Source organism: Rhipicephalus microplus, chromosome 7 (assembly GCF_043290135.1).
Source record: "Rhipicephalus microplus isolate Deutch F79 chromosome 7, USDA_Rmic, whole genome shotgun sequence".
NCBI classification, from domain to species: Eukaryota; Metazoa; Arthropoda; class Arachnida; order Ixodida; family Ixodidae; genus Rhipicephalus; species Rhipicephalus microplus.
The window spans coordinates 23,774,311-23,785,438 of NC_134706.1; the positions used below are offsets into that span (position 1 = coordinate 23,774,311).

Sequence of the window (11,128 nt, forward strand, 5' to 3'; positions counted from 1 at the left end):
CTGGACAATAAAGTGAGTGTATTAGCACACAAATTTTTCATCATAATTGCCGGTGCTCTAGTGATGTACAGCTGTTTAAAACCGTAATGATACTTACTAGTATAGTGTGGACTATGCTATTATCACTGAATACGCAATGTCTCTCTACGGCCGATACTGATATATTGGGAGCTGGAAAAAATAGCTGGTTGTGACCACGCGTGCTTCGTCATTTTCACCGTGTATACTATTATTTTACCTTACATTGTGCGAAAACAAATATTGTTTAACTCTTCTTGGTACCATTCTGGTTTCTCCTCTTGCTTCTAACAGCATTATCATTTTTGACAGCCACCGCATAGATGAAAAGGTTTCATCAATGATTTCAGTTACGCGAAAAGATTACGTCTGAAGTCTCCATGAAGCTTTTTCTGGGGTATAGCAGAAGGAATAGTGACAGCGTTATTTGACCGGCTCGTCTCCTGGTTTTGACCGTTAAATGGGTAATACAGGAGCACTCCGCCGAAGAAATTAAACGTGTTCTGTATTGATAACCAGCATCATTACTAGATCTGAAACACCATTGTAATAAAATAGGTCGAAGTTATGCGCTCATAATGTTTTATTGCGTTCTTCCTGCAATTATTCACTAAGACAGCTACTTCTTCAGCGCAAGCAGTCCCGTCACTCTAACGTCTTCCGGGTCTGCGACCTGGGTAAAAATAAATGTGCATTAACAAACATTGGCAATGAGCTCAACGGGCATTGAAAGTATATAACTAAATTAAACTCGATTTTGGGATGAGATTCGTAGGGAAGGGATTTAGGTATTATACTTGGCACCATCGTTCTTTCTATATTGGAAACAAATTTTCATATGTTGCATTTTTAATACTAAAATTCTTTTAATATGCATGGAATGTCATGAAAAACGAGCATCTATTGAACAGATGACTAAACGCGCTGCTGAAATACCTGAAACTTCTTAGAAAATGACCTCCCGAATAAGTAGACTCTTACAAATGTTTGTTGTTTTAGTCTAGCAAAAATAATGAGTCAATGCTAACTATACAACACCATGACAATTTGCTTAGCACTACAAAACTTCACAGGCTATAGCGTACTTTTGATGAAAATAGAGTTGTGTGTTTTAGTACAGCAATAAGTGCAGAAACGGCGTTCTCTTCTACTGCTGTTCTCTCAGCTCTACTATTCATCCTAAGTTGTCCCTCCCTTCTCAGTTTTGAAATCAGTGAAATACAAAATTGTCCTCCAAAGCTTCCACGCGATCAGAAGTTCTTTTTTCTTTAACCCAGAAACAAACTGATCTACTAATATTTAATTCGTGATGTATTTCAGATCTGTAGTTTCTTAATTTGACGTACACTTGTAGCTGAATATTGTGACGCAATTCAGAAAGTATAAGAATAACTATTTCTTATTGCTAAACAGTGCCCCAAAAGCAAAACCAAATGGTGTATCATTTCTCGTAGCAGAGCTGAAAAGCAATGAATATCTCTCAGAAGTCCTCGAGTGGTGCGCCAATCCTTTTTTATTTGATCCTGAGCTGTGGAGATGCGCCGTCACGGCCTTTTTTTTATTTATTGGACTGGTAGTCTCTTGAAGGGCGCAGGAATATGTGCGCATATACAATATATTTTTAATACAACGTATGTCTGGCGTCAATGTTGTGATAATTGATATTTCCATCCACATGGCCTCGTAAGAAGGACATTTCTATTCAAACTCACAGGACTATTGTGTAGTCACTAGCACGCTGTGACTTGAATCACCAAGGTCATTTGATGTATTTGAAAACGACTGCTATAGGAGCATTTTTATTGCGGCTGTTAGCAAAGAGGAGTCGCACCATATTGCGATAACTCTACGTTCTCGTTCCTGAATAGCTTTTTGTGCGCAATACTGTTCTCGTTTCGCTCTCGAGAGATAACACATTATTGAAAACATTTCTCTGCCTTCAAGCATCGGCTAGTTTAGTTCCATGGTCCTTCCTGAAACACGCGTTGTTTTAGCCGACGCTCGAATGGCCGTGTACAAAACATCTGGCTCTGGCTTTCAAGCCACAGCTGGAGACAATATGTGTACGAATAATCACTTTATTTTTAAGGAGAAACCCGCCGATATGTTCACTGAAGATGTCGAGAATGATTGAATAGAGCGAAGGGCGTCATCGTAGATGGTGTACTGCGCCTTGCGACATTGCCCTTGTCTACAGTGAGGAGTTCTTCGAGTGACGTTTATTGTCGCAACATCGCAACATATATGTCACAAGAAAACAGCACGTGTCCGACTAAATTTGGGAGAAGCAACTTCTATTTTCAATAAGGACAGTCTTACTAAGGACGGCGTTAAACAGCAGCATCAGTTCGGGCTGTTTTCTCAGTTAGCAAAACACTAACAGTGTTGGCTATATTTCAAATAGTACTTATGTGAATGATGAATGTCATTTTTGTATTTACATTGATTTGCGGAGGTACTAGCTAACCTACTAGCTAACACAGTATTGTTTGAGAAACGCAAATGTAATTGGGTAACCTTTCCTAAAAATTTGTAATTCTGGTACAAAGGCGGCAAAAGGTTTCATAAAATCAAACTGTATTATGCTGTTAAGCAGACCAGTTTGTGAAGTTTATAGAAAAACAAGAACAGTCTTTTCATTTTGTAGTTTTATTTCACAGTACTACTTCTTACCGGCCCCTTCAAAGGCACGTCTTCCAACTGCTCGCATTTTTTCAGCTAGGGTGCCGGAACTGTTAGGCTAGTTCACAGAAAAAAAAACGATCCCGCGCAACTTGAATGCACTAGTGATGCAAGTATGAAATGAATTGTGCAGCCTTTATTGTTTCTCCTTCTCTTTTACTGTCTTTTCTTTTCAGCAAGTTCTCTCTCTCTCGCTCTCTTGGATTCTCTTTTTAGTATGGTTTTCTGTCTTTATCTATTCTTTCAGCGTCCTTTCTAGCATTTTTTGCTTCGTGCCCTTCTTTCTTTCACTTTTTATTTGTATACATACTTACTCCTTTGCCTCTCTTCGCTTCGTTTTGTGTACAGAGTCCTCCTTTTCTATTACGTGACCGTGTTTTCATGTCGTACCCTTTGTCCATTTCAACGTTCTTTTTGTGCTGTTACCTTTGTTTTTTCTCCACGTATGTATCTATTTCTATCTGTGTCTATAATTCATTATATCTCCTTTTTTCGGCCTTGTTCTCTCCCGCGGCTGACTAGTCTGGGAAAGTGGGAGATTGCGCGCCTGACAAATGGGATCGGGGAGGTAACAGAGAGTACGGCGTCATAGTGATGACAGTTTTCGCGAACGGTGATCGGGAGTTTAACTATAGCATAAACAGCTGCACTAATAAAATGCTATTCGGAAAGAAAATTAACATTGCATACCAGGACCCTTTGGTGAACCCGGTCGTCCTCTTCCACCAGCAGGTCGTCCTCCTCCACCAGCAGGTCCTCCTACTCGAGGTGGTATTTTCATTCCGGCATGAGAACCGGGGGGCATAACTCTGACTGCGTAGGCACATAACTGCCCGTCATTCTGCATAATTGACAGAATACAGGCAAATGCGACCAAAAAGATGACAATGCGGAAGCTTGAAAGCTTTGCCATCTTGATCTCCCTACGAGGGCTGCTTGGTCTGGCTAACATTGAGGCGCCTTTATATACATACTTGGAAAGAACAAGCAGGTGAAGAAAACAGAATATAGCTAGTTTAGTGCTTATATGACATTCGATGCAAGGCATTTATTTTAATGACGTGCCAATGTCGGCAGTCTGCAAGATGCCCCTAATGGAACCCCATTAAGTGATCTTTCTTGGGTATCTGAGTAGTATACTAGACAAATATATTAACTCCGCGTTATGAATAAACACTGAGCACACCGCTGAGCTCGGTGAATCAAGGACAATCTGTCATGACAGTAAAAAAAACGGGAATTCAAGTGCAGAGGAAGAATTCTTTTCAATCAACTTCCCCATGTGCTTTCTTCAAATCTATGCATGAGAAGATGACTCATAGCATGCGTACTTACCTTCTGTCCCAAGTTGACAATCAGCCCTATCGGATACAGTGGCACTCAAGTCATGGAAGTAAAATATTTTAGAGGAAAAGCTATTTCGACGGAGAAACAACAGCCAATTCTGGTGTAGTAGTTGGCCGTCGCCATCAACGCTAATTGATGTTAGTTCTACAGCAAATTTTGAAAAATAAAACTTTATATAATTGGATGCAATCTAAACACTACCTCTCTACGTGGCAGTTGAGTATTCTTGCCTTAGACACAAGGGTTTTATTTATTTTGTTTTTAAATTGTGCAGCACATGAATGGTGACAGTGGAATTAGGTTGTAATTCAAAATAAACGTCACACATCTGCTGTACCAAACTGCATTATTTACACTGCGATTTAAAATTCATTCAATTTAAGCACAGTTTCCCTCCTGTCAAACTATGAAAGTGCACATTGTTTTGTTGTTTTTATATACCGAAATAAACTAGGCCACGTTCTCTTGAACATACTGTCTGTCTGGTCTTCTATCCAGGTGAAAAATGAAAAAAAAAACCAGCCAATAATGAGTGCCAAATTGTGCAATACGATCATCACGATCCCGTCAAACTGTATTCCGCCCTCGTTGTTTCTTGCTATGGGCCTAATTCAGTGATAGACTAACAGGGGTTTTTCAATGTGCTCAGAACATGTACCAAACATGTACCACTAGCGAACAGTGCAGAAATACGTGGTCAATTGCTTCAAGTTGGTTACAGATTAAAGAGGTGAAGCCCCATGGTATATTAAATTTTTGCTCTTGTATTGAGGTGGTTGCTAGAAGGGCTGGTGTGTAATATGAAAAATAAAGATATATCCTTTATAATGCTTTGCCTGTTTTAATTAGTTGGAATATATTACCAAACTCGCCTGCAGTATATCGCGCTCGGTAAACTGCGATTATGAACTTATTGTCACCGACACCCTCATATTCTTTGTACTTTACCTTCCTCCATATAGCCTTGTCCAGCACCTGTCATCACTTGAGGGATAGCAGAAGCCGGACAAGGTATTTGTCCAAGTCAGTTTACCTGTCATCACTCGAGTGATCACAGGTGAATTAATTTGGGCAGTGGTCGTCCAAATATTAGTTCGAACCCGGTTAACGTGAAGAGCCACCTGTCTCGCGAAAAAGGACTACTTTAGAAAGCACAGCCATCCTGAAGCCACTACTCTTTACTTGCGTATACTGATTTGTATTAGTTCGCCTTTTCAAGTTGGACTTCCATACAAAAGTCACCCGCACCCTATGGAACTTTAGCACATTGTGCCTTAAAAAATAGATTGTGTTGATGAAATGCCATAGCTTTGTCTAAGCCGTGGTAGAAGGCAGTGTTACGGACTCGTCACATTCAATCTATTCCTGTACAATGGCGGAGAATCAGAACCTGCCCTTATTCCATTCCTCTCAATTCCTCAGAATGAAAAACCTTAGCTTATTCTCACTCCGGTAATGACCGGGCTGTTCCATTCTATTTCTGGAGTTCCTGAGCGTACGGAAGGCATCTTTATTGTTTTATCAAGTTAAGAATTACCATCCCGTAAAGGTGATGTCATGAGATGCATTGGGAACTGCAAAATTATTCAAAACAGGTTGGCAAGATCGAGGAAAAGTAGCTTCAATACATATCTCGGGCGTTTCAACCACCCTTATAGTTGTCACAGTGGCAGTTCTCTCACTACGTATTGTATTTGCATGCTCAGAATAGTTTAACAACTGTGGTTCTTTTATAATTTTAAGCGTGTGGGGGAGGGAGGGGTGCTGACACCCCCTGTTAAGTTGTTTGGGCCGTGCGGCCCACGTGTCTCGCTCAAAAGCCGCATTTCGCGTTGCAACTACGGGGTGGTAGGTGGCATTGATTACAACTGTCATCATGTCAATGACGTTTCCACTGTCAATGAAGGAGATTGGTTAGATATTACATTCAGTAAGGAAAAATCAGCAGTCATGATTTTTAATAATAATGAATGTAGTGAGCTTATAATACAGGAGGTCACGCTAGAGATAACAGATAAATATAAATATCTGGGCGTATGGATAAGCAATGGGACAAAGTACCTAAGGGAACACGAAATATACGTGACGACTAAAGCTGACAGGAATGCAGCAGTGATTAAAATTAGGGCACTGTGGAAATACAATAGGTATGATGTCGTGAGAGGAATATGGAAAGGGGTCATGGTTCCTGGGCTGACATGTGACAAGTGACATGTGTTCCTGGGCAATTCGATCTTGTGCATGAGATCAGAAGTTCAAGCAAGATTAGAAATTAAGCAACGTGGAGTGGGTAGGCTTGCTTTAGGAGCTCACGGGAATACACCAAATCAGGGAGTACAAGGTGATATGAAATGGACATCATTTGAGGGCAGGGAAGCTAGCAGCAAGATAAAATTTGAGGAGCGATTGAGACAATGCGGGAGGAGCGTTGGGCTAGGAAGGTTTTCAGCTGCTTGTACATGAAGAATGTCAATACAAAATGGAGGAAGCGAACCAGGAAATTGATTGGTAAATACTTAGAAAACAGCAGGTGGCCAAACCAAAAAGAACTATCGGCTAAGAAGAAAGTGAAGGAAACGGAGACTGACATGTGGAGAATTGGCATGGTTAGGAAGTCCGCACTAGAGATCTATCGAACATTTAGGCAGGATATTGCAGAGGAAAGGATCCATGATAATACTCGGGGTAGTTTTCTACTATTTGAGGCCTGGACAGGTGTATTGTGAACCAAGACATATCGGGCCAATTACGAAGGGGTACACACAGTAGGCAGTGCGTGTGGAGAGGAAGAAGAGACTGCCGAACACTTGATAATGTTCTGTAAAGGGCTTCACCCTATGGTTAAGGATGAGGGCACACAGTTTTTCAAAGCACTGGGCTTTAGGTACAGGGAGGGCAAAATAGACTTCAAGCGGGTAGAATTAACTAGGAGGAGGTTATCTGATCGGTGGCGAAAGCCAAGGCACGAGTGAAAATCAAACCCTTCACTACAAAGTACGAATCCCCAACCTCACTATTTAAAGGGGAAAAAAAGATAAATCTAGTGGTTAGTTCCCTAAGTATTACGGCTAGGTGGCGTTAGCCACCGCCCGATCTAAAGGGTACAGCCACAATCATCCATTTTCCATCCATCATCATCATGTTTGTGACAGTGGTAGCACCGGCGGTGACCCCTGGCGGAAGGCAAACCTTGGTGGCGGGCGAGAGTTGAGCGAGCCTCTTCTGCGCGTGGCAGCTGCCGCGAACGGTTGTCTTTCGCGGTGGGCCTGCCGTGGACGGCACCGAGGGCCGCCTGCGGTAGGCCCTCGTGGTAAGTCAAGCGTCGGCGACGCCGCCTTTTGTGTGCTCGTGTGTTATGTTGTTTGAGTGTTTGGTTATTTTGTGTAATGATGACTTAGCGTGTTGATAACGAATGATGTATCATTCGGCGGACGATATCGTCATCTAAATTAGTTAAATAAATGTATGTTGTTTTGCTTGTAGCAACCGCGTCTGCTGTGTCCGTTCACTCCAAGAGCATGGCGAGGCGCTCGCCTCGTCGAGACCCCACAGCGTAAAAGTGTTATTGCTAAAATGGCAACTTAGCATGTATTTAGGCTTGCAAAGTTAGCGCTCAATAAGACTACGCAGCTTTGCCTCTCCTTTGGAACGGTCGTGAATATGAACAAAACTAAGCTTTCCATGATAGGTCACAAAACTCTCTAGCACTGCTGGTATTAGCTGTACAATGGACGACTTGAGCTTTGCATCGAATGCAGAACACAGGGTCGCGCTGCTCGTCAGCCCTCACACTTCTGAAGCGCACCTCGTAAGCATAGATGGAGTGATGAGAACTTTCATTTGTTCGCCTGTGCGCAGATATTCAAGGTCATCTTTGTCTCAACGGTCAATATTTTTGTTTGTTTTTTTTTCATAGAGAAAAAAAAAACTCGAAAGCGTAAAGGTAGACGGTATGCCACCGCCACGGTTTTTTTTTTGTTTCGGTTTTTTGTGACACATACTTGTCCTCAAAGCATAGTTTCTGCGTGTATATGTGTATTAAATTAGCTCTGTGCGGCCAGGGTTCTGCATGAAGTGCAGTAGTTCACATGACAGATACTAACAGCATCAAATTGTGCTTAGGCGATGAATGGAGGTGAAAGTCAGAGCGATTAGCACAGTCTAAAAAGGACTTAATGACAGTAGGTGTGTTGTTTATATGTATTCCGTGCTTGTAATCAGCCAAGTCATTTCAAAAATACTGCTTTAGTCTAAAAGTTTAGGCTCCAACAAGGTTATGTTTGAGTAAGAGCGCGTAGACGAACACGTGCTGTATTTTTCAAAGAAGGTGTAATTCCATCCCCATTCCATTCCGCGGAAAGATGCGCTTAATTTCATTCCCAATACATTCCTAAGCGTTGTTTCTATTCTATTCCCTCCTTCCATTCTAGGGTGACCAAAATGTGGGGTGATTCCGGAATCATTCCGATTCCTCAAAACTCGTGCAGAGCCACGTCGGTGCTTGACAATCCTTCGTAAAAACACCTATCAAGGCGTCATGTCTTGCAAGGAATGACGTTAGAACCTCTTGTTTGGGGTGTTGGAGGCCTAATATAGGAACCACGCGTTTCACAATAAGAATCGCTCAACGAGCTGTGAGCTTTTTAGTGCACGTTTGAGTTATTATAGAGCTGAGCTATTCATAACGAAAATTTCGAAATAACAAACCGCGTATTCACAAAAGCGACCCCTTGACCTGCAGCGCACCGAATTGAACTTTTTTAACTACACGTATTGCTATGCCGGTGTATTAACAGCTAGCTGTATATACACGCAATTTACCACTCGTGGAACTCAGATCTCGGAGGCGCGTGAGCATGTTTTATATTATGCAACGCTGCTCTCTTCCTTAACATTGAAACTGACCTTGAGACGCCCATAAAAAGTCACTCTTATTTCTCGAAGATCCTTATTTGGAACGAAATCTAACCTGCCTGTGCTTCGGAATCAATATTAGAATGTGCTAATCTAATCGGGCCGTGTGGGCATCACCTTCTCGACTGCACGCCTAGATTCGGTTCTCAATGTGTGCTTCAACAGTGCCGTAAAGAAATAATGAATCTTTCCATGTAATAATCATCATCTGCCTAACTACGCCACAGCAGAGGAAAGGTCTATCCCATGCTCAGACAATCAACGTGGCGTGGTGCTTTGTGCTGCCGCTATATACCTGCAAATTCCTTGATTTCTTCTACCGTTCCAAGCTATCGAAAACTGCCCACTGCAAGTGCAGGTATTAGGTCGCCAATAATTCACAATTCTTCCTTCTGTGAATCAGCGAAGGGCCCGCAACAACGGGTCTGTTAAACCAACACGCAAGCCTGCGTAGGCGTTCACATTGTTGCTGCTTTGGCTGATGACGATGACTATATCTCAGCACTTTGTGATTAGTGGTCTCGGAAATACCCATTCTTCACAATCATCATATTTTGACAGCTGACGCAATTCTACGCTTCGGCCACACAATCATGCATGCGTTATTGCGACATCCTTACAGTTGTGGTTATAATAAATGCCCTTCCGAAAAACTTTCCGCCTACAGCGTTGTCTTGTGGCGAGACTTCTGCTTGTCACGCAGACGGCCTGTGTTAGACTATTAGTCAGATGCGAAGTATTTTCTTATAATTTAAAATATTTCAATTTTTCTCGAATATCAGTCAGAGAAAAAACGATCAAGTTGGCGCTCGCAACCAATGATGCCGATGTTGAGACCAATGCCGACATCGGTACTTCTGCGAAACGAGCTCTTTAACAGTATTGTGTGGAAACCACGAGCACGCATTTTGTCCAACGCCACCAATTGGTAACAGATGCCCAGGGGTCATTGCACACGCCACAGTTTTGAAAAAAATACGCCACGCCTGCGCGAAACGCACATCGTATTTACAGCGAAATTTGGAAGAGTGGTTTCGCAGCTTTTTTTCATACACCCTTCTCGTAACTGCTATTAGGACACTTCCAGGGTACCGACTACGTCTTTATTCATATTGCCGCGAGGCGTATTGCGGATAGTGTTGCGCATGCCGATACCGCCGGCACGCGGCCTTATCGTGGTCCAGGATGCACCGCGATTCATCTGCGAAGATCATGGGCCGCACGTCGACCATTCGTTGATAACGAGATAGCGCCAGACGCTACGGCGACTGTATCTCGGATGGTGAACGCGCCTTGCGATCCAGTGGGACATTCTGTTCCCCGACGGCCGTCGAACGCGCTGTTCGCCACCCGCTAAGCCGATGTGTCTGTTTTCCTTTAGTGGGCGCAAGTCCGCCAAATAAACGGATCTCCTTCTATTTCTACTAGCCTCCCGGTCTCCTGCCTTCGGGCTACCCTCACTCTTACGTGACATCTGGTGGAGGTGCGGGGTACTCATAATGGCTGTGGAAGCGTCCTTTCGTGGTCGCGTGGGGTCCGGTAGCGGTCCCTGCTCAGGTAGCAGGTTTCGGAGGCGACGACTGCTTCGAGTATCTGTGAATTCAGCGTCCTCGTTCTCTGCAGTGGCTGTTTTAAGGTCGTTTTTGTGCATACCGGGAGCAATGCCGTGAGGCGTATTGCAATTAGTGTTGCGCATGCCGATACCGCCGGCACGCGGCCTTATCGTGGTCCAGGATGCACCGCGATTCATCTGCGAAGATCATGGCCCGCACGCGACCATTGCCTTTCTCGATGAAATCGCGGAAGTCAGTGACACCCTCGCACTTTCGAATCCAGCGACCATCACCCCACAGACCCACAACTCGCAGCTGTCATTCGACATTAACCCTTCCTTGCCTCAATGCAAGCAGCAACTGCTCCAGAACCTCCTTCGACGTTATGACTGTTTCGCCACTTCTTCCGACACACTTCTCTGGCAAAGCATCGAATCATAACACAAGAAGACATCCGCCCTCTCCATCAAAGCCCTTATCGTGTGTCGGCACGTGAACGTCAGGCCATCCGAGAGCAAGTTGAGGAAATGTTACACGACGATGTAATTCAGCCATCGAAAAGCCCATGGGCAGCACCAGTCGTCCTTGTCAAAAAGAAAGACGGAAGTCTTCGG

The 11,128-nt window shown here is 43.4% G+C and overlaps 1 long non-coding RNA gene across 1 annotated transcript; it reads right to left on the reverse strand.

Annotated features, from left to right (window-relative positions):
* Nucleotides 1–583: 583 nt before the first annotated feature.
* LOC142766867 (uncharacterized) lies at nt 584–4,084 on the reverse strand. Its single transcript, XR_012884633.1, has 2 exons — nt 3,391–4,084; nt 584–691 (listed from the first exon to the last, which is right to left on the reverse strand). It is a non-coding gene; the product is annotated as an uncharacterized LOC142766867 (long non-coding RNA).
* Nucleotides 4,085–11,128: the final 7,044 nt, after the last annotated feature.